General features: G+C 47.6%; 7 non-coding genes across 7 annotated transcripts; 4 read left to right on the top strand and 3 right to left on the bottom strand.

Annotated features, from left to right (window-relative positions):
* Positions 1 to 2,648: 2,648 nt before the first annotated feature.
* trnah-gug (transfer RNA histidin (anticodon GUG)) lies at positions 2,649 to 2,720 on the bottom strand. The gene has a single exon. It is a non-coding gene; the product is annotated as a tRNA-His (tRNA).
* Positions 2,721 to 3,412: 692 nt separating this feature from the next.
* Positions 3,413 to 3,485, top strand: trnav-cac (transfer RNA valine (anticodon CAC)). Its single transcript has one exon. It is a non-coding gene; the product is annotated as a tRNA-Val (tRNA).
* Positions 3,486 to 4,718: 1,233 nt separating this feature from the next.
* trnaf-gaa (transfer RNA phenylalanine (anticodon GAA)) lies at positions 4,719 to 4,791 on the top strand. Its single transcript has one exon. It is a non-coding gene; the product is annotated as a tRNA-Phe (tRNA).
* A 109-nt stretch (positions 4,792 to 4,900) lies between these two features.
* trnav-aac (transfer RNA valine (anticodon AAC)) lies at positions 4,901 to 4,973 on the top strand. Its single transcript has one exon. It is a non-coding gene; the product is annotated as a tRNA-Val (tRNA).
* A 574-nt stretch (positions 4,974 to 5,547) lies between these two features.
* Positions 5,548 to 5,619, bottom strand: trnah-gug (transfer RNA histidin (anticodon GUG)). Its single transcript has one exon. It is a non-coding gene; the product is annotated as a tRNA-His (tRNA).
* Positions 5,620 to 14,119: 8,500 nt separating this feature from the next.
* On the bottom strand, positions 14,120 to 14,201 carry trnal-aag (transfer RNA leucine (anticodon AAG)). Its single transcript has one exon. It is a non-coding gene; the product is annotated as a tRNA-Leu (tRNA).
* A 1,678-nt stretch (positions 14,202 to 15,879) lies between these two features.
* On the top strand, positions 15,880 to 15,953 carry trnat-agu (transfer RNA threonine (anticodon AGU)). Its single transcript has one exon. It is a non-coding gene; the product is annotated as a tRNA-Thr (tRNA).
* Positions 15,954 to 23,070: the final 7,117 nt, after the last annotated feature.

Genomic DNA, 23,070 nt, shown 5'->3' with positions numbered 1-23,070 from the left:
AGGAAACCCACAAGTCTGAGTTGCTTCAGCTTTAGAGTGTCTAATATTAAGCAGTTATAATAAGGCCCTTTTGTGTCGAGCATTGTGGAATTTTAACAGGGCCAGGGTGCAATGTTTTTACGGGGTGAGCACAACTTTTAACAGATCTGCTTAAGGGGGGAGTGCAGTACAAGGACAAGATTGCCTTGGTTCCAGCAGCAAAAGCTGCCTGTAATAATTTGAAACAAGCTCTCTTACAGGTGCTGAGACTGGGGTTTCCTCAGATGGATCAACCATTCCTTTATATGTAAGTGTGGACAAAGGGTTACTGTATATGTATATAATGTATGTATTTGTTGCATGTAGGCCACAATTCTGGATGGCTATGGAGAAATAGGATTCTCTCACAACGGCAGGGACTCCAGTTAAGAATACTGGGCTTGTCTCTGAACTGATTTGTAGTTTTACAGCTGCCGACAGAAGCAGCTTGAGTAAGGTGTAAATAACACAATAAATAAAGAATTCCAGTAACTCAAGGTAACAACCATGCAGATGCAGATGCCAGACGAGCGGCACTGGGAGAGCGGGAGTCTGAGACCCCTGTGAAACCTCTATTGGGGAAAGGGGAGAATTCAGGTTGAGGGCTTTAATAGATGTTTAATAGTGGTTAGAACAAATGTGTAAAAATGTGGGGTTGTATAATGATGGGATGTGGGCTGGCACATACCCAAGTGTATGACAAAGATGATCCCGTGGTACGGACTGCCCTTCCCCTTGGATACTGATCTAGGGGCATACTACACTGGGAAGGTGTGCCAGGCTGTAATTGCCTCACTAGGGGTAAGTTAGAAGTCACATTGCCCCCATCACCCACAGTCTGAAAGACCAACTAAGGAAATATCAACTGAAGGAACACCGTGGGTAGATGCTCTACCTGCAGTCCTGTGCGGTTTGCGGGCTGGAGCAAACAGAACTGTGAGACTGAGCCCATTTGAGATCATCACGGGCAGCCAAAGAAACTCCCTGGAGGCCAAGTTTGGCTAACGCACTGATGAATTAACTAACTCTCTATTAAAGTATTTTAGGTTTGTTAACTGAAGCAGTGCACAGGGCTCGTGAACACGTGCCGGACGCTTGGGGACCTCCAGTAGAGGGGAGACACGACCGGATACCTGGCGAGTGGGTGTAGGTGAAGAAGAGATACCCTGCCAGACGTTGCAATCCTGCTGGGAGGGACCATATCAAGAGCCACCAACTACTGACTGTGCCATCTGAGTGACAGGATGAGATCGCTGGATCCGCGTATCGCACTTTCACCGACCCACGGCACCAGAGACTGAGTGAACAGAAAGAAGGATGTTGTTACCGTTTCTGTGTCTGATGTTTCCTAAGACCAACAGTGTGCTTGTTAGGCCTGAGGAGCATTTCTGGGGATATGGTATCAACACATTCCGGGTGTTGGCATATCTATAAGCCAAAAAATTATAATCGGAGTTGGGTCAGTATTGCTGTTCCAAGATCCTGACGATAGATCTCCACATGGCTGAGGTCTGCGTTTGGGTCCTGGAGTAGGACTTTATGTATTTGTAGGATTAGGGTTGTTTTATATGTATAATTGTAACTATCACTTGTACAAAAACATCAATAACATCTTGTTGTAACTGTGGAACACACAATGTCATGGTAATGCATGCCTGTACATCTAAAAAGGAAAGATCTGCCCTGACATTGTATGTGTAAAAATAGGCAGTCCTGACGTATGCCATATTTTATAAGGGGGGAATGAAGTAAGAGATAAGATGTAAAAAGGGTTAACTTAAGTCAGTTCTGCCTGAAAATTAGACTTCTAAGCAACAGGGGTTTATGGCAGGAAAGGGGGTTAACTGATAAGGATTCCAGATGCGAACAAGGAACCCCCTGGGGGCATAATCTTAAACTGACCATTTGGGCCTCTTAACTGGCCAAATACCATGACCCTCCCCCCCTTACCATAACATTGAATGACGTCTGAAGCAGCAAGCAAGGACTATATAACCTAAAAGTTTGTACCGGCACATCGAACAATACTTCGGTTTTGTTGTTTCGTGCGGGAAACAAGACTTCAGCTTTATTGTTCCTTGCATGCAATAAACTCATCTGTTTTACTTCATCTTGGGATCAAGAACCTTATTCCTTCTGTTACAACAGTACCAAACGCACGTTTCTTCTGTAACCGGAGCCGATCATTTGCAATTGGGCTGTGCCGACAGACCAGGACGAGCTCTGTCGGCTCAAAAGCAGCGCAGGACCTGCAAGTACAAGAGAAAGATTAGCATCCAGCGGGGGCCTCTTAGTGAGCCCAAGATCTCATCAAGAATCGGCTCCAGCAACAGGGCTGGGCGCATTGTTCCATTCTCCGCCCACTCTCGGTGTAAACAAGTCCCTCCTGGTCTCTGCTTGAAATGCACTTTCCTGCGTTTGCTTTGGTGTAAGTGGCTTCCCCTGCATGGGCGAATGTGAAGAAGATCCTTAGTAAGTCATTGAAGAAAACCGAGAAGAGGTCGGAGTGGCCTCTGTCGTTCATCAACGATCAGTCAGGCAGTACTCCTCTGTAAAGCGACGTTCGTTCACATCGATTGGCTTTTTCTTGCTTTCATTCGTGCAAGTAGTAAAAGCAGACGCCCCTATTCTGCCGTGACCCGGATTCAAACCGGGGTTGTTGCGGCCACAACGCAAAGTACTGACCACTATACGATCACGGCAAGTTACCGATACACATGGAGCAGGGCGGAAAAGGCTGTGCTCTCTTCGTGTGACAGAATTCGGAAAAGTCCTGACGTTGCATTTCAACTGAGCCCCAGTATACATCGACCCTTCGACACTCTGAGTGACAACTCTCTTGCGTGTTCTCATATTTATGTAGTTTGCTTGCATGATGCCCGGAACAGCAGGGTTGTGTGCTCCCATATGGTCTAGCGGTTAGGGTTCCTGGTTTTCACCCAGGCGGTTCGACTCGGTTTTGCCTCCTGCTTTCCAAAAGATCAGCACCGTGTACGAAAGAGCCGCATTAAAACTACTCGAACGTGCAAAACGTGTGAGAAGAGGGGGCGCTTGTTTCCAACCGAAACTTCTCGCGTGTGAGACGAGCTGATCATCGCTGTGGGAAGGTTACTCTGGTAGACAGGGCTGACCTTCGGCAATAGGATTTATAGTCTCCAAGATGATATTTGCACTTTCTGGAGAGGCGATTTTCTCCACTTCAGTAGCCCGATTTCGTCGATTGCGTGGAGAGGGCTGTAGAATGTGGCGCCGCCTTTCCTGCTCCGTCCATGACAGGCGTGCTGGTCTCTGGAGAGAGAGCACGGTCCATCAGCGCACTCCAATAAAGGCACTGGAAGCAGCTGAATCGCATTGGCCAAGCTCAGCACTGGGCCGCTGGGCACGTCTTACCACCGTTTCCGTAGTGTAGTGGTTATCACGTTCGCCTCACACGCGAAAGGTCCCCGGTTCGAAACCGGGCGGAAACAGACATCTTTTGTCGCCAGGCACAAAAGGGGATTGGGGATTCGCCTAGCGCTGTGATCGAACAGACCCACTGGACCCACCTCTTAGTGTGGCGGGATCTGCACAGTGCATGTCACAGCGCATCCTGCTTTCACTTCAAGGCGCGTCCTGATGTACCCCAGTCTCCCGCGTGACAGGTGGGGACAGGTGACAGGTCCTATACTAACGAGGAAGACATCGCTCTCTCCGACCCCCGGCATCGTGTCCCGACCCACCGTGCTGGAAGCCGACGCGTGCTGTGATTCCTTTACGGAGCAGAAATGACAACCGAGGAGCCGAGAGATCATGTCAGCATTTCGCGTCTGAACGGAAAACACAAACGACCAACTCGGAATGACTTGCCTTTGACGCTTTTCAAAGTGTTCTTTGTGCACGACGACTGCGCCGCCTAGCAGATACAAAGGGGTTGTACAACTTTGAACTAGCAAATGGAAGAGGGCTAAGCCCCCTCTCTTTTAGCCCAGGTTCGATCTGTCTCCCAGAATCACCAGGGCGCACACACACACACACCCGTGCCGTTGAAGTGCTCTGCTTCATTTCTAAGTGCAACTCAACATTCACTCCTACCCCGAGTGCAGAAAAGACAGCATCCGCAGCAACAACAGCTCAGGTCTCTGCACAGGAGCTAAGATGCCCTCATCTCCTCTGCTCTGCGGCTCCTGCGGAACGGAGTCCTGCCTGGAGCCGTGTTTGCAGGCGGCGGCTCCCCGCGCCCTGTCTGTGCGTCGTGTCCAAGAGCTCCTGGGAGGAAGAGAGAGCCCTCCCACTCGGGGGCTTTTCCACGGTCTGTGTGAGGAGGGGCGGGTGTGTCCAGTAGCTTATCGAGCGGAAGCCTGGGGCGGCGGAGAGCTGTGATCGTGCAGACCTTGAGGTGTCACCTCTTTGTCTGCTTTCCCGCCCCCCCTCCGCCCAAGCTCTGCTCCAAAGTAGCCCGGCAACCCCTCACACCTGCACGTGTCACAACCTAAGGTGCGGTCATGAGACACCCATGGGGTGTCGTTCTGTTCTTGCTAATTGTTTCCTGCCCGTCGCAGGCAGGAGTCCATGCGAGGAAGATGCGCTGGACAGAGCTCAGAGGGCGCAGCTGGGTGGCTTTCCTTCTGAGTGACGTTCCTGCAACACTCTCCCGCTACTCTTGGTGCGCTCATGCCACAACACAGGAAGGCTGGAGCAGGTGGCTGTGGTCTTTGCGCACTGCCGAAATAGCTCAGTTGGGAGAGCGTTAGACTGAAGATCTAAAGGTCCCTGGTTCGATCCCGGGTTTCGGCATTTTGTTTCATCGCGCCCTTTGTTCCTCTCTCCAGCGCCACCTGCCTAAAGTGACGCGTCCCTTTCTCAGCCCGAAACGCAAGCGAGACACCAGCAGCAGTCCCTACAGGTTTCCGTAGTGTAGCGGCTATCACGTTCACCTAACACGCGAAAGGTCCCCGGTTCGAGACCGGGCGGAAACAGCCTCGTTTTGCACGCTCCTGTACTTCACAGAGGTCTTGAGCGACCGGTCATTTGTTCCCAATGTATTTCCGGTGCCTTCGTGCACTCTTGTACCAAACGCACGTTCCTTCTGTACGCGGAGCCGATCATTTGCAATTGGGCTGTGCCGACAGACCAGGTCGAGCTCTGTCGGCTCAAAAGCAGCGCAGGACCTGCAAGAACAACAGAAAGATTAGCATCCAGCGGGGGCCTCTTAGTGAGCCCAAGAGCTCATCAAGAATCGGCTCCAGCAACAGGGCTGGGCGCATTGTTCCATTCTCCGCCCACTCTCGGTGTAAACAAGTCCCTCCTGGTCTCTGCTTGAAATGCACTTTCCTGCGTTTGCTTTGGTGTAACTGACTTCCCCTGCATGGGCGAATGTGAAGAAGATCCTTAGTAAGTCATTGAAGAAAACCGAGAAGAGGTCGGAGTGGCCTCTGTCGTTCATCAACGATCCAGTCAGGCAGTACTCCTCTGTAAAGCGCCGTTCGTTCACGTCGATTGGCTTTTTTTTGCCTTCATTCGTGCGAGTAGTAAAAGCAGACGCCCCTATTCTGCCGTGACCCGGATTCGAACCGGGGTTGTTGCGGCCACAACGCAAAGTACTGACCACTATACGATCACAGCGAGTTACCGAAGGTCAGCCCTGTCTACCAGAGTAACCCTCCCACAGCGATGATCAGCTCGTCTCACACGCGAGAAGTTTCGGTTGGAAACAAGCGCCCCCTCTTCTCGCACGTTTTGCACGTTCGAGTAGTTTTAATGCGGCTCTTTCGTACACGGTGCTGATCTTTTGGAAAGCAGGAGGCAAAACCGAGTCGAACCGCCTGGGTGAAAACCAGGAACCCTAACCGCTAGACTATATGGCAGCGAACAACCATGCTGTTCCCGGCATCATGCAAGCAAACTACATAAATATGAGAAAACACGCAAGAGAGTTGTCACTCAGAGTGACGAAGGGTCGATGTATACTGGGGCTCAGTTAAAATGCAACGTCAGGACTTTTCCGAATTATGTCACACGAAGAGAGCACAGCCCTTTCCGCCCTGCCGCGTGTGTCTCGGTAACTCGCTGTGATCGTATAGTGGTCAGTACTTTGCGTTGTGGCCGCAACAACCCCGGTTCGAATCTGGGTCACGGCAGAATAGGGGCGTCTGCTTTTACTACTCGCACGAATGAAGGCAAAAAAAAGCCAATCGATGTGAACGAACGGCGCTTTACAGAGGAGTACTGCCTGACTGGATCGTTGATGAAGGACAGAGGCCACTCCAACCTCTTCTCGGTTTTCTTCAATGACTTACTAAGGATCTTCTTCACATTCGCCCATGCAGGGGAAGCCTGGAAGGCTCCACAGCCGAAACATTGTGATTCTTTTCTTCTCTTTTCACCAGGAATAGTCCTTTACTTGTTCCTTTGCAGCCTACGCATGCTGACGCAGCTACCCACCCGATATCTAACATTCTATAATCACAACTATGAATGTCCACTTTGGGTATTTTTTCCATGATTATTTATTATTATTATTTATTCTGTCATTGAAGCATATTTTATGTCATACTGAAGTGTCATAATCACTGAAAAAATATTTTTTTAATTTAGAAAGTAAGAAAATGATAAATCACTAGGAATTGTATTTAGCCTTTTCTGATCTAGATTTTCTATATACTTTAACATGCCATGTTCATGTCACAACTCATAAATGAAACAATGAAGTGTCGTAATTACAAATGTACATAGCGTCGGGACATTGAGATGTTTTGGTAATGAGGAAGGAGGGACATGCAATGTTCACAGGGTCAAATTTATAAAACGCTACAGTAAAATTTCTTGTATTTCGGGAATATGATAGCCTGTTACATTGTGTCTCACACCTCAGTGTCAGAATTTTGAGACATTTTTATAACCAGGGGTAGGTTCATAGCAATAAGCAGAAAGTGCGATCATCCTTTGCTCATCCTCGGTTAACCATATATTCTCATATGCCATGTTCTGAATGTCCCATTTAAAACTGCTATATTAAAATTAAGACTTTTTATGATCAGAAGGCAAGGTTGTGGTAAATATGCATAAAGTGCAAGTGAACTTATGTTTTGCCTTTGTCTTGTTATTGTGAGTTTTGAAAATTGGTTTTCGATTTTCTGAAATGCGTTTCACACAAAAATGCAATTTGGATAGTCACTACTTATATATTCCCCTTAACTGAGGATATGTACAGTAATCCATCCCGATTAGTACTTTTAAAAATTACTGTAGAGAGCCATCAGAAAGGGAATGAAAACTTGCATTAAACAAAATCAAGCTGCATGTAATCATCCATAGTGAAACATTTTGTAAGACAAGACAGGAAGAAAGACACTGGTGGGATTTGAGCGCAGAATCTCCTGTTTAATAGGAAAAAAACTTTAACCAAATCAGCCAAGATGCTGTCAGAGTATTAAAATCATGTCTGCGTCAGTGGTTACAGCTGACTATCGCTGGAGGACAGTTCACTGTGAACAAGTCAGCCTGAATAATGAGGGGGAAGAGACTGACCTCTGTGATGCACTATAGAGTTACACTAACCTTCTATCCAACTGTTCTATGCTGCATTCTACCCTAGTGGTAAATATTGATTTCCGTGGGTGTAATATTCCTTTTTTTGTCAAATATTATCAAGCACAAATTTTGCTGTTGAAAATAAGCCTAGTGGTTTTCAATGTTGTGATCCTTTTTCCCCAGTGTCACCCAAATTGATACATTGTGCTTTGGCAATTCTTCAGGCTATATTTTTTAGAGGAGCTCAGTTGAATTAGTTTATATAAAGTATTTCTTTTCCCTTTAATCCTTTAAAACATATTACATTTTCAAAACATTGGATCTTACTTCCTACTAATTGTAGCGGCAATGCTTGTCAATAAGACAGAATTAAGTGTTGCTGTGCTTTCCCAAATGAGGCCCCATCTCTCTCTTCATCTCTGTGGTGCAGCCACAGAGAAGCTATTCAGGCAGGCTGATTTAAAGATGTTTTCTTTTGATAAGGGACAGCTCCCAAATGGGGATGCATTTAGCTAAGCCTGGCTATCATGATCAATGGGCATCCATTGGCGCCTATCTGTCTAGGGAGTGCCAGATGGACATCTGGACTGCATTCCTAAGTGTCAGGAGTAAGTGACTCATATCTCACCTTGATCAACCAATCAGGGACTGGTAGGGCAGAGTAACCCACGTGGGTCTCTGATGCCCATGAAACTTTCATCCAATGAACGAGCTGAAGTTCCTCCAGGTAAAAACAGGCAACACAGAGCTCCAAGACTATTCTAAAGGGAATTCAAAGGAGAATTCCAGGGCTGTGAGATAATTCCAGGGCGGGACGGCCCAGGAGCAGAAAGGCTCCCAAGGGCAGAACATTCTCGCAGCGCGCCTCCTGACCATCCTGAGACTCAGCCTGGACCACCACGGAACGGCCAGTGTGTCCGAGTGCCAGAACTTTCCTTTGTTCTAAGAGTCGAGAGCGGAGGTTGCCAGAGAGTAACCAGAGGATCCACCCGAGGTTAGCACCAGCAGCAGGCCTGGTGAAAAGGTCAGAACTGTGGACAGCTGAATTACTATTCAGAACTAGCGCTTCATCAGGAACGAACTGGTCTTCTTCCTGACCTGCTGGGACTCACAGTCATCTTTTCTCCTGTGCACAAACTTCGCTAGTTTCAGCCAAAACTAACTAGCCAGTATTCAGAGAGCATCAGCAGCGCACCGTCACAAGCCGCACAGCACAGCCTGGCACGGAGCCAGAGAGTGTGGATTGGACAGCAACAGCCTGCAACTGTTTCTTTGTGCCCGCAGGAGATCTGAATCCCCAGAGATCGGAAGAGTATTCAACTTCACTGCATTACTGCTCCAGAATTCTATTGTTATCCCAACCAGTTGATATCAATGTAATTCCTAAGAGTTATGTACTTGTTTTGAGTATCTAATGCAGAAGTTGTAACCAAGTTAAATTACGAAACGGTCTAAATGAATGATATACCGAACGTATGTCCTCTTGATATGTGTAACTCTTTGTAACTGAATGAATATATATCTTTTGTATTCTGATAACCCTTACGATAAGATCTGTTTGGTTTACATGCATATTATATATATTAATGAATGTATCCTCGTGTATTAGTACCTGTGTGTGCGTTGTTTGAGTTATCTCGCATGGTTGGATTCTGAGACCATTAAAAGAATCAATTTTGTGATTAACTGCCACAATTAATAATTGTCCCAGTAAATGCACAAACCCCTACAGAACTGGTGCCTCGTGAGAGCACACTACAACAGTGTGTGATCTCCTGTCCCAGCCTGAGGAGCAGACACCGAACCTGTCTCTCAATAATAATAATACAGTGTGTGATCTCCTCTCCCAGCATGAGGGACAGACACCGAGCCTGTCTCTCAATTATAATAATACAGTGCGTGATCTCCTATCCCAGCCTGAAGAACAGACAGTGACCCTGTCTCTCAATAATAATAATACAGTGTGTGATCTCCTGTCTCAGCCTGAGGAGCAGACAGCGAGCCTGTTTCTCAATAATAATAGAACAGTGTGTGATCTCCAGTCCCAGCCTGAGGAACAAACACTGAGCCTGTCTCTCAATAATAATAGTACAGTGTGTGATCTCCTGTCCCAGCCTGAGGAACAGACAGCGAGCCTGTCTCTCAATAATAATAATAATACAGTGTGTGACCTCCTGTCCCAGCTTGGGGAACAGGGAGCCAGACTCTCAATAATAACAACAGTGAGGAACAGTGAGTTTATCTGTCAATAATAATAATACAATGTGATCTCCTGTCCCAGCCTGAGGAACAGTGAGCTTGTCTCTCAATAATAATAATACAGTGTGTGATCTCCTGTCCCAGCCTGAGGAACAGACAGTGAACCTGTCTCTCAATAATAATAATACAGTGTGTGATCTCCTGTCCCAGCCTGGGGAACAGACAGTAAACCTATCTCTCAATAATAATAATCCAGTGTGGAATGTCCTGTCCCAGTCTGGGGAACAAACAGTGAGCATGTCTCTCACTAATAATAGAACAGTGTGTGATCTCCAGTCCCAGCCTGAGGAAAAGTGAGCTTGTCTCTCAATAATAAAAATACAGTGTGTGATCTCGTGTCCCAGTCTGAGGAACAGACAGTGAGCCTGTATCTCAGTAATAATAATAATACAGTGTGTTACCTCCTGTCCCAGCCTGAGGAAGAGACAGTGAGCCTGCCTCTCAATATTAATAATACAGTGTGTGATCTCCTGTCCCAGCCTGGGGAACAGAGAGTAAACCTATCTCTCAATAATAATAATCCAGTGTGTGAGCTCCTTTCTTAGCCTGAGGAACAGACAGTGATCCTGTCTCTCAATAATAATAATCCAGTGTGGGATGTCCTGTCCCAGTCTGAGGAACAAAAAGTGTGCTTGTCTCTCAATAATAATAGATCAGTGTGTGATCTCCTGACCCAGCCTGGGGGGCACTGAGGCTGTCTCTCAATAATAATAATACAGTGTGTCATCTCCTGTTCCAGCCTGAGGAACAGTGAGCTTGTCTCTCAAAAATAATAATACAATGTGATCTCCTGCCCCAGCCTGAAGAACAGACAGTGAGCCTGTCTCTCAGAAATAGTAATACAGTGTGTGATCTCCTGTCCCAGCCTGAGGAACAGACGGTGAACCTGTCTCTCAATAATAATAATAATAATAATACAGCGTGAGACCTCCTTTCCCAGCCTTAGGAAGAGACAGTGAGCCTGTCTCTCAATAATAATGATACAGTGTGGGATCTCCTGCCCCAGCCTGGGGAACAGACAGTGATCCTGTCTCTCAATAATAATACTCCAGTGTGGAATGTCCTATCCCAGTGTAGCGGCAATGCTTGTTAATAAGACAGAATTAAGTGTTTCAGTGCTTTCCCAAATGAGGCTTCATCTCTCTGTTCATCTCTGTGGTGCAGCCACAGAGAAGCTATTCATGCAGGCTGATTTAAAGATGTTTTCTTTTGATAAGGGACAGCTCCCAAAGGGGGGTGCACTTAGCTAAGCCTGGCTATCATGATCAATAGGCATCCATTGGCGCCTATCTGTCTAGGGAGTGCCAGATGGACATCTGGATTGCATTCCTAAGTGTCAGGAGTAAGTGACTCATATCTCACCTTGATCAACCAATCAGGGACTGGTAGGGCCGAGTAACCCACGTGGGACTCTGATGCCCATGGAACTTTCAGCCAATCAACGAGCTGAAGTTCTTCCAGGTAAAAACAGGCAACACAGAGAGCCTTAAGTGTAGAATTCTGTGGACTTTTCTAAAGGGAATTCAAAGGAGAATTCCAGGGCAGGACGGCCCAGGAGCAGAAGGCTCCCAAGGGCAGGACATTCTCGCAGCGCGCCTCCTGACCATCCTGAGACTCAGCCCGGACAACCACGGAACGGCCAGTGTGTCCGAGTGCCAGAACTTTCCTTTGTTCTAAGAGTCGAGAGCGGAGGTTGCCAGAGAGTAACCAGAGGATCCACCCGAGGTTAGCACCAGCAGCAGGCCTGGTGAAAAGGTCAGAACTGTGGACAGCTGAATTACTATTCAGAACTAGCGCTTCATCAGGAACGAACTGGTCTTCTTCCTGACCTGCTGGGACTCACAGTCATCTTTTCTCCTGTGCACAAACTTCGCTAGTTTCAGCCAAAACTAACTAGCCAGTATTCAGAGAGCATCAGCAGCGCACCGTCACAAGCCGCACAGCACAGCCTGGCACCGAGCCAGAGAGCGCAGATTGGACAGCAACAGCCTGCAACTGTTTCTTTGTGCCCGCAGGAGATCTGAATCCCCAGAGATTGGATGAGTATTCAACTTCACTGCATTACTGCTCGAGAATTCAATTGTTATCCCAACAAGAGTTATGTACTTGTTTTGAGTATCTAATGTAGAAGTTATAACCAAGTTCAATTACGAAACGGTCTAAATGAATGATATACTGAATGTATGTCCTCTTGATATATGTAACTCTTTGTAACTGACTGAATATATATCTTTTGTATTCTGATAACCCTCTCGATAAGATCTGTTTATATGCATATTCTATGTATTAATAAATGTATCCTCGTGTATTAGTACCTGTGTGTGTGCGTTGTTTGAGTTATATTGCATGGTTGGATTCTAAAGCCATCAAAAGAATCAATTTTGTGATTTACTGCTACAATTAATAATTGTCCAAGTAAATGCCCAAACCCTACAGAAGCATGCAAGAAAATGTGATCATTACCTATGGAATTTCCCGCCAGCGTGGAGCTTGAATTCACAACCTTGAGACTCAGTGTTCAAGAGTCACAGAAGAGGTCAGCCTGGTCTTCAGTTTGCCAACGATAAGCTCCGGCAGTGCTCCTCTGTAAAGCAGATTGTTCGGATCGGTTATGTGGGACGGCACTTCGAAACTAAGATCGTTTGCAGCACACGCATGTTCCCCCTTCACGCAAAAAACATAGACGAAGGAAACTCTCTTGTCTTGGGCTGCTGACTCCCGGATTTAAAGCGCTCTGGGTGCCAGCTATGTCTCTAACAAGCACACTATAAAGACAGGAATTACACTTTGCTCACGTCACGCATGGAATGGCGAGGCTACTTGTTCCAATATTATCTAGTCTCACCTCATATGGTGCCGATTCCTGGTTTTCATTTAAGAAAGAGCACTGCAAACACCGTAAACAGTGCAAAACGTGTGATGAAAGAAGTCTTTTCCCCCCTTTGTCTAAAGCGGAACACAGCGGAGTCATGCCGAGGGTTGTGAGATCAAGATTTCAGTGGAACACTGTCGTCTACGTCTTTAGCTACATGAGTTGGAAGTCCTCTTGTACAGGGAAAGCAGATTGAGATCCTCTGACATGAAAAGTGACAGATAAAAGCCATTTCTCATCCTTTCTCTTAGTGGTGGAACTATCGCATGTAAATGAGGCAACTTGCAAGGCGAGCAGGCTCGGTGCACACCGAACGCAGATGTCTCAGAGCAGTAGAGACGTGTCCAAGTGGCTGTCAAAGGACAGCACTTTGCTGGCGCCGTGGCTTAGTTGGCTAAAGCGCCTGTCTAGTAAACAGGAGATCCTTGGTCCGATTCCCAGCGGTGCCTTTCTTCCTGTCTTACTGTACAGAATTTATCCTTATGGGCAAATCCCATGCCTTTTAATTCAGGTGAATGCAAGTGTCCGTTTCCTTTCTGTAACAACTTGTTTTGAAAGAAATCTATACAGCTTGCGAAAGATGAAACACAAATCTTGCTTATCAGTGAAGAAGAGGTACTCCCAGCAGGCCAGCTAATACCAGCAAAGTTTTTTTTCACCCTAACCCAGAGAATGGAGAAAAACGAGGCGCCTGTGGCTCTGCAGTGTAATCAGTTCGCGAGTTCGGCGGTTAGCTGAAAGAGTGGTAAATGGAGCTCGCCCCAGCCCGTCCTTATTCTTTTAAAGAGGATAAAAAATTAACTTCGCCGCCATTACTACCAGCTTTAAAAGACTGCTATGGGCACGGAAAAAAACACACTACAGATGACTTTTCTGGAGCCGAAGCAGAGATTCCTTTACGAACCAACTGATAAAGCTCAGCCAGTGAATACTGTTAACAGAATGTGAAAGCACGATCAACTTTGTAACTGCAACCACAGGAAAAACAGCAAGAAGCAGGCTCCATTCCCCATTTAAATCTGTCGTGCGAGGCATGCTTTTTGCACGCATGAAGTAAATCCCACGATTGCTTTTGAACTTGGACAAAGTACTTCCAAAGGAGCGCTATGCGCAAAGATTTAACAAGCTCAACCCCCGCAGACGATTTGGTGTGAAGAAGCAGAACATTCAAGTTTCACAGACAGGAGCAGCACGCCAGCACAGCCAACATTAAAACGGAGGGCACACTACGATTTGCATTGACACAAAAGTGATCTGGGCAGACATCGTTCCCGGCATAACGCAAAAAGTGACAAAGCGCTTTTGGGTTGAGAGGACGCAAGAAGGTTTTTGTTTTGTGCCTTGATGTCAAGCTGAGAAAGTATCTTTAAACACTTTGCTTAGTTTCTCGAGAGACTGCCAAAAAGCAGTTCCCTCCCTTTCGTCTGAAGCCAGCTGAAAGGGGGTCTCGACAGAAGCACCTGGTTGCGGTGGGATTCGAACCCACACCCCCGAAGAGACTGGAGCCTTAATCCAGCGCCTTAGACCGCTCGACCACGCTACCCGCTGTGCACTGTCTCTTTGTCTCATTACTTGCCCGGAGGAAGCCGGGTGGGTTTTGCTCTTGTCGCCCGACTTAGTGGCGTTATGACCGTGGAACCGACTGCACCTGCTTTTTCTGAGATGCTTCCCCTCTCATGGCGAGATCTCGACTTCTTTAACACCTCTGGATAAAGATCTTCTGTGGAGCAGGTTTCAGACCTCTGCGTACAGCACCCTTGATGTCATTTTATTTTTACAGCAGCCGCATCCGGAAAGTTGTGTCTTTTACGTTTTATTTGAACAACAAAACTACATACAATACAAACAAGAGCACATATAACGTATCAAGAAAATCGTCAGGGGCACATGCTATAATACAATTACACTTTATGAAAAACGATCACACAAGGTAAATAAAGATAAGGTCCGCACAGCTTGTTCTTACATTTCGAAAGAGTCCGTAAATACCCCTTGACGTCTATTTTGAACTGTTCAAACGTAGGACTCTTCCCAGACCATTTCACTTTATACCACATTCCTAAACGAGGATGCTTCTCCTGTTTTAGAACTATTTTGGGTGGTATGGCTTATACAACACACCCACAGTATTCTAATGGTGGACTGCAGATCTGTGCTATAGTTCAGTCGAATTCAAAGGATCCAGCAATCTTACTGGATTTGACTGGGATTCTGAAATGTCTCTTGCAAAAGTATTCGGGTTTGCTTGAACCTTTGATAAAAAAAGTGATCTGATCTGAAACTACCCAGTTTACAATCTCTGAGGTAGTTGTCACTAAACTCGGACGTGATGTGGCACACATGTGCCGTGTGCCTTTACTTTTGTAAAAAACTGGTATCGGGAAAAGTTTCTTAATATTTCTTTTGATTAGCATGCAAGAAAATGTGATCATTACCTATGGAATTTCCCGCCAGCGTGGAGCTTGAATTCACAACCTTGAGACTCAGTGTTCAAGAGTCACAGAAGAGGTCAGCCTGGTCTTCAGTTTGCCAACGATAAGCTCCGGCAGTGCTCCTCTGTAAAGCAGATTGTTCGGATCGGTTATGTGGGACGGCACTTCGATACTAAGATCGTTTGCAGCACACGCGTGGTTTCCCCCTTCACGCAAAAAACATAGACGAAGGAAACTCTCTTGTCTTGGGCTGCTGACTCCCGGATTTAAAGCGCTCTGGGTGCCAGCTATGTCTCTAACAAGCACACTATAAAGACAGGAATTACACTTTGCTCACGTCACGCATGGAATGGCGAGGCTACTTGTTCCAATATTATCTAGTCTCACCTCATATGGTGCCGATTCCTGGTTTTCATTTAAGAAAGAGCACTGCAAACACCGTAAACAGTGCAAAACGTGTGATGAAAGAAGTCTTTTCCCCCCTTTGTCTAAAGCAGAACACAGCGGAGTCATGCCGAGGGTTGTGAGATCAAGATTTCAGTGGAGCACTGTCGTCTACGTCTTTAGCTACATGAGTTGGACATCCTCTTGTACACGGAAAGCAGATTGAGATCCTCTGACATGAAAAGTGCCAGATAAAAGCCATTTCTCATCCTTTCTCTTAGTGGTGGAGCTATCGCATGTAAATGAGGAAACTTGCAAGGCGAGCAGGCTCGGTGCACACCGAATGCAGATGTCTCAGAGCAGTTGAGACGTGTCCATGTGGCTGTCAAAGGACAGCACTTTGCCGGCGCCGTGGCTTAGTTGGCTAAAGCGCCTGTCTAGTAAACAGGAGATCCTGGGTCCGATTCCCAGTGGTGCCTTTCTTCCTGTCTTACTGTACAGAATTTATCCTTACGGGCAAATCCCATGCCTTTTAATTCAGGTGAATGCAAGTGTTCGTTTCCTTTCTGGAACAACTTGTTTTGAAAGAAATCTATACAGCTTGAGAAAGATGAAACACAAATCTTGCTTATCAGTGAAGAAGAGGTGCTCCCAGCAGGCCAGCTAATACCAGCAAGTTTTTTTTCACCCTGACCCAGAGAATGGAGAAAAGCGAGGCGCCTGTGGCTCTGCAGTGTAATCAGTTCGGGAGTTCGGCGGTTAGCTGAAAGAGTGGTAAATGGAGTTCGCCCCAGCCCGTCCTTATTCTTTTAAAGAGGATAAAAAATTAACTTCGCCGCCACTACTACCAGCTTTAAAAGACTGCCATGGGCACGGAAAAAAACACACCACAGATGACTTTTCTGGAACCGAAGCAGAGATTCCTTTACGAACCAACTGATAAAGCTCAGCCAGTGAATACTGTTAACAGAATGTGAAAGCACGATCAACTTTGTAACTGCAACCACAGGAAAAACAGCAAGAAGCAGGCTCCATTCCCCATTTAAATCTGTCGTGCGAGGCATGCTTTTTGGCACGCATGAAGTAAATCCCACGATCGCTTTTGAACTTGGACAAAGTACTTCCAAAGGAGCGCTATGCGCAAAGATTTAACAAGCTCAACCCCCGCCGATGATTTGGTGTGAAGAAGCAGAACATTCAAGTTTCACAGACAGAAGCAGCACGCCAGCACAGCCAACATTAAAACGGAGGGCACACTACGATTTGCATTGACACAAAAGTGATCTGGGCAGACGTCGTTCCCTGCATAATGCAAAAAGTGACAAAGCGCTTTTGGGTTGAGAGGACGTAAGAAGGTTTTTGTTTTGTGCCTTGATGTCAAGCTGAGAAAGTATCTTTAAACACTTTGCTTAGTTTCTCGAGAGACTGCCAAAAAGCAGTTCCCTCCCTTTCGTCTGAAGCCAGCTGAAAGGGGGTCTCGACAGAAGCACCTGGCAGCAGTGGGATTCAAACCCACGCCCCCAGAAGAGACTGGAGCTTTACTCCAGTGCCTTAGACCGCTCAGCCACACTACCCGCTGTGTGCTGTTTCTTTGTCTCATTACTTGCCCGGAGGAAGCCAGGTGGGTTTTGCTCTTGTCGCCCGAATTAGTGGCGTTATGACAGTGGAACCGACTGCACCTGCTTTTTCTGAGATGCTTCCCCTCTCATGGCGAGATCTTGACTTCTTTAACACCTCTGGATAAAGATCTTCTGTGGAGCAGGTTTCAGACCTCTGCGTACAGCACCCTTGATGTCATTTTATTTTTACAGCAGCCGCATCCGGAAAGTTGTGTCTTTTACTTTTAATTTGAACAACAAAAATACATACAATACAAACGAGCACATAAAACGTATCAAGAAAATCGTCAGGGGTTCATGCTATAATACTGTACTGTTTTCAGGTTCCCTCAGGAAACCCTTTATTCCCTTTATTCTTTTATCGAAACCACACAAAACCAAACACAGGACATACACACACATGAGGAGACTGATGGAACACGTTCACATATTTAGGGTGGTAATTACTTAACAACAGGCTATACACTTATAAGGCTACAAAGGACACTAAAACTACTATAACACTATTCACATATGCAGAGTCAGCTGCTGGTCATCGAGCTGACCCTCACTCTCCCCGGCTACAACTCCCAACCTGCTCCACGGTACCATGAGTGCCTAGGTGCACTTCCTCCTCACCACCGGGCCAGGGGGGTTACACTGTCCCCACCGGAAGCGTCTGGCGTCCCGCCGACATCGAACACCCCCCTCAGGCTATACTCATACTAGGCTAAAGGCTGTGGAACTCTGCGTGAGCAGCTGTTACGAAGCGGTGGTTGCCGGCGGCCCGCGGTCACCCCATTGTCGGTCGGCTCCGGCCCTGGCTGCTCCTCCGGAGCCTCCCCGCGGGGCTCCTCCTCCCGGTCCCAGTAGGGGACCAGGCGGTCTCGGTGCAGAACCACCACTCTCCCCTGGTAGCAGTCCTTGCCTACCACCCTGAGGACCTCAGCGGCCCCCTCCCACAAAGGCGCCAGCTTAGGTCTGAGGCCTTTGCGGCGGTGCGGGCTGTACACCCAAACCAAGTCCCAGGGCAGGAAGGCAGGCCCCCTGCAGAGCAGGTCGTAGTGCCGCTTCTGCCGGACTCCCGCCTGAGTCAGATGGGTCCGGGTTAAGCTGTCCGGTCGTAGTCCGGTCCAGCTGGTGGTGCCGACTCGTCTCCGGGCGGCGGGCCGAAGACCAGGTCCACCAGGGTTTGCATTTCCCGGCCCAGCATGAGTGAGGCCAGGGTACACCCGGTAGATTCCTGGACTGTGGTCCGATAAGCCCAGAGCTCGAGGGGGAGGTGGCGGTCCCAGTCCCGTTGGTGACAGGACACCAGGGAGGCCAGCTGGGTGGGGAGCGTCCGATTAAACCGCTCCACAGACCCGTCGCTCTGGGGATGCAGCGGGATGGTCTGAGTCTTAGAGATCCCCAGGCGCTGGCACACTCTGGCGAAGACCTGGGACTTGAAGTTACGCCCCTGGTCACTGTGTAACTCCTCCGGCACCCCCACCCTGGCAAACATCCCCTCCAGTAGTGCATCGGCCACCGTGGGGGCACTCTGGTCCAGGAGGGCATAGGCCTCCGGCCACTTCGTGAAATAGTCCATTGCTACCAGGATATAGTGGTTTCTGGCCTCGGTGCGCGGAAACAGGCCCAAAACATCCACCCCCACCCGCTCCATAGGAGCCCCCACCTGGTGTTGTTGGAGGGGGGCCCGAGAGCACTCGAGGGGACCTTTCTGCGCCACGCACACCGCACACGTTTGGCAATACCGCCCCACGTCCCGGTGGCAAAGACCCCAATAAAAATGGCCTCGGAGACGCTGCAGGGTTTTTTTACAGCCGAAATCCCCCATGCCCGGCTGGCCATGCACCACTCTGAGCACAGCCACGCGGAGCGACTGTGGCACCACCAGCTGCCACCATATCTCGCCACTGGAGGGTACCTGCCACCCCCGGCGCAGCACCCCGTCCTTTACCTCCAAGGCCTCCTACAGGACGCAGAGGGCCTTGACGGACTTTGGGTGCTGGGGGAGCTCCTCTCGCACAGGCCGCGCTCCTGCTGCCTTCCAGCGGAGCACCGGCCCCACGTCAGGATCAGCTGCCTGTTGCTGTGCCAGGTCTGACATGCCCACCCCCAGCAGCCCCTCCAGGGCTGTGGCCGAGGTGCTCGCCTCCGTCACTGTGCAGACGGCTCCCTCACACTGCTCCCACCGGGCGCAGTAGTGGCAGTCCGCAACCTCACAGGGGTGCCGCGAGAGAATGCCGGCATTGAGATGGCGAGATCCAGCACGGTGCACAACAGTGAAGTCATACTCCTGCAGGACCTCTATCCATCGCACCATCTGCGCCTCCGGCTCCTTAAAGTGGAGCAGCCAGGTGAGGGACGCATGGTCGGTCCTCAACAGGAATCGGGTCCCGAATAGGTATGGCCTGAAGCTCGCGACGGGTCACGCAGTAGTTCCGTTCAGCCTTATTCAAAGCCCGACTGTAGTAGGCAACTACCCGCTCCCATCTGGCCCCTCCTGTGCCAGCACCACGCCCACCCCCAAGTCACTTGCATCGGTATCCAGGATATACGGTAACCACGGATCGGGATAGGCTAGCACGGAGGGAATGGGAATGACAGTAAAGTGCCAGGGGCCCTGGCCGATGGAAAAGGCTGTCTTCGAGCGAGCATTGGGAGCGAGCGGTACCTGTCATTACCTGCTTAGTGAGCCCAAGATCTCATCAAGAATCGTATACAGCAACAGCATTTGGCGCATTGTTCCATACTCCGACCACTCTCGGTGTAAACAGGTCCCTCCTTGAAATGCACTGGTCTCTGCTTGAAATGCACTTTCCTGCATTTGCTTTGGTGTAACTGGCTTCCCCTGCATGGGCAAATGTGAAGAAGATCCTTAGTAAGTCATTGAAGAAAACCGAGAAGAGGTCAGAGTGGCCTCTGTCGTTCATCAACGATCCACTCAGGCAGTACTCCGCCGTTTGTTCACATCGATAGGCTTTTTTTTGCCTTCATTTGTGCAAGTAGTAAAAGCAGACACCCCTATTCTGCCGTGACACGGATTCGAACCGGGGTTGTAGCAGCCACAACGCAAAGTACTGACCACTATACAATCACGGCGAGTTACCAATACACACGTGCAGGGCAGAAAAGGCTGTGCTCTCTTCGTGTGACAGGAGTCGGAAAAGTCCTGATGTTGCATTTCAACTGAGCCCCAGTATACATCGACCCTTCGACACTCTAAGTGCAAACAGCAATTACAGTTTGCTTGCATGACACACGGAAGAAGGCTGCATGCTCCCATATGGGCTAGTGGTTAGGATTCCTGGTTTTCACCCAGGCGGGCCAGGTTCATTTCCCGGTATGGGAATGTGTCAGTTTTGCCTCCTGCTTTCCAAAAGATCAGCACCGTGTACGAAGGAGCCACACTAAAACCACTCGATCATGTGCAAAACGTACAAGAAGAAGGGGCGCGTGTTTCCAACCGAGGACCTCTCGCTTGTGAGCCGAAGTGATCATCACTGCAGCTCGGAAACCTGCAGGAGGTGGGAGGGGTGACTCTGGTAGATAGTGTTGACCTTCGGCAATAGAATTTATACTCTCCAAGATGATATTTGCACTTTCTGGAGAGGAGATTTTCTCCACTTCAGTAGCCCGATTGCGTCGATTGCGTGGAGAGGGCTGTAGAATGTGGCGCAGCCTTTCCTGCTCCGTCCATGACAGGCATGCTGGTCTCTGGTGAGCACGGTCAATCAGCGCACTCCAACGAAGGCACTGGAAGCAGCTGAATAGCATTGGCGAAGCTCAGCGCTGGGTCACTGTGCATGGTTTCCCATCGTTTCCGTTGTGTAGTGGTTCTCACGTTTGCCTCACACGCGAAAGGTCGCTGGTTCAAAACCGGGTGGAAACACAGTGCCCACGCTCACTGTTTGGGGATTCCTAGTGTGGGGATCTATGGGATCTGCACAGTGCATGTCGCAAAGCTTCCTGCTGTCACTTCAATGCGCATCCTGATGTCGAGTCGTGTGCTGTGCACAGGCTCTGAAAGTGATTAAAAGGTGCACGACGCTGTGAAAGAAAATGCAAAGAAGTGAAAGGCAGTCCTTTCTATAAGGAGGTAGAAGGAGAGCAACTCGCTGTCGGGGAATCAAACCACGGTCTCTAACGAGGAAGACATCGCTCTCTGTCTCCCGGTATTTCACATCTGAACGGAAAACACAAACGACCAACTCGGAATGACATGCTTTTGATGCTTTTCAAAGCCTTCTTTGTGCACGACAACTGCGCCGCCTAGCAGATACAGCTTCGGCTGTGGAGACTTGTTCGGCTGGCGTTCTGGGAGTCGCGTTTTTCAGAATTGTATTGAGATCGTTTTCCACAGAGCTCAGATGTCAAAGCACAGCAGCAGCTCTTCACAGCGATCATCTATAACGCCCTTTCTCCCGCAGCTCCGTCCTTATTGGAAGGAAGCAAGAGTGAAATAGTGCAGGGAAATAGACTGTGTGTAGTGTCTATAAGAGTATTAATGATCATGACATTACTGATAGTTTCAGTATTAATGCTAGTATTCATGTTAATATTAGTGAGAGTATATCTGGTAGTTTTACTAATAATACAAGTATACATGTGACGTTGTGATGATAGATACTTTTAAATTTAGTTTTAATGCTAGTTTTCATGTTAAATTTAGTGATAATTATACTGTTAGTGTCAGAGTATTAACACTCATCATCATGTTAGGTTTCATGACAGTATTACTGTTATTATACATATTATTAGTCTAGTAGTTGTTTTTGTCAGTGTTAGTAACAATGATAGGGTTTGATGATAGTGTTAGTGTTGTAATATTGGCAGTATCTGCATTAGTGTTAGTTATAGTGTATCTGTACCTAAGAGTGGATGCGGTGTCTATGTGTGTACAGATGCAGCCATTCAAAGTGAGCGGTACAGACACGTACCGCAGGAAAGATGACACGGGGTACCGCGGTGCATGATTGGTTGACCGACAGGGGCACTCGTGGTCCGTTGGTCTGTCGTAGAAAGACTTACTGTAAACGTCTTTACTGTGCCCGTTGTAGATATTGAATTTTACCACTGAAGGGAAATCTTAGTAGCTGAGCATAAAAAGAATAGGAGCATACTGTAACGCGTGTGAAGGCCATAAACGATATTAATTTTGGAACATAAACATACAGTACATGGCTGGTCTTGGTACTTTAAAGAAAAAAATACACACCAGTATTCCATTTCTCCCTAAACATTGTAAGCTTCGAAGTCTTTAACTAACGTGATACTGGAGTCAACAAGCATACTTTTAGAATTTGATTAAAAGGGAATATAATATGGAATCGCGTATCTCAAGAATTTAATAACGGTATGATTATAGCCGTGTACTGCGGCAGGGCTGTGTAGGGCTGTATCGCCTGCCTGTTCATGCGAGCTGTCTTGTAGCCTACTGGTCTAGGTGCGTGACTACCAGCTTGAAGGTTGTGTGTTTAAATCCAGCTGGTGCTGGACCTTCCAGTTTTATTTATTTATTTTTTAATCGCGTATATGGCGCTGAAATATGTGTGACACACTGGTGGCCTGACACGGTGAGGTGCCCTGGCGCCATATATTTCATGGATATTATGGAATATAATGGATGGATATCTTAGTTATCTTTCTAGTTCACAGGTTTGCATGCATAATTTAATTTTGAAAGCCACTGAGACATCAGGTACTACTGTTGTATTTATGAAAAAGAAACAAAACAAAAAACATACTAACAACTGTGCCATCCTACTCCTTAGTTAATACATTTTATTATTCATAAACAGTTAACATTGTTAGCAAAATATTTTGAATTATATTTAACCCTATTTTTTCTTTAGTTTTGTATTTAACTTATTATATGATAGTCAGACTTAATGTATATTTGAACAATGAAAATATATTTTCACAAGATTTTACATTAAGCACTTAAAATTAATATGGTTAATAATAGTAAACTGTAACATGCTGTAGCAAGATC

Source organism: Lepisosteus oculatus, chromosome 14, assembly GCF_040954835.1.
Source record: "Lepisosteus oculatus isolate fLepOcu1 chromosome 14, fLepOcu1.hap2, whole genome shotgun sequence".
NCBI lineage: Eukaryota > Metazoa > Chordata > Actinopteri > Semionotiformes > Lepisosteidae > Lepisosteus > Lepisosteus oculatus.
The sequence above is the reverse complement of the archived record's forward strand: the minus strand, read 5'-3'. Positions and strand labels throughout refer to the sequence as shown.